We start from the raw sequence: 575 nt of genomic DNA, 5'->3' as shown, positions 1-575 counted from the left end.
CTTCATCTAAATCTTACCTCTCTTCCTTAACTTATTTCATTGAGTTGAGTTGCTAACCTAGAATCCTAAATTATTTATAAGGGTCTCCCGACTCATCTTATAAAAATATCTATTTTAACCAAAACACTATATCCCTATGTGAATTGAAATTAAAACAGACTCATTAAGTTCAGGCTCTAATCTGGCTACATATGGCCTATAGTTATATCCCTATCCTATAAGAAAATCAAGTAATATGATCATATGCTATCCTAATTTTAGTTTACACTAAACTCCCTTTCCTAAGTTTGTTTAGGTTCCTAAATCAATTTAATTGGTGGCCAAGCAAATAAAAGCATTAAGAACAAATTGGAATAAACAATTCAAATCCCATTGAAAATAACCAAAAAAGAGATTAAAAATTTCGATTACATGTGAGATCAATTGCAATCCTAGAAAAATAATTTAACTCATAATATCTAATAAAGACAACTTGCAAAGAAAATTAGCCATGAATCCAAGTCAAAGAAAATAAGAAAAATAGAAAGGTAAGAGAGAAAACTAATAGTTAGAGCTTTGTGATCTTGATTCTCCCT

This window comes from Theobroma umbraticum, unplaced genomic scaffold (genome assembly GCF_002168275.2).
Source record: "Theobroma umbraticum cultivar Fairchild unplaced genomic scaffold, ASM216827v3 scaffold_55.0, whole genome shotgun sequence".
Classification (NCBI taxonomy): domain Eukaryota; kingdom Viridiplantae; phylum Streptophyta; class Magnoliopsida; order Malvales; family Malvaceae; genus Theobroma; species Theobroma umbraticum.
The sequence above is the reverse complement of the archived record's forward strand: the minus strand, read 5'-3'. Positions refer to the sequence as shown.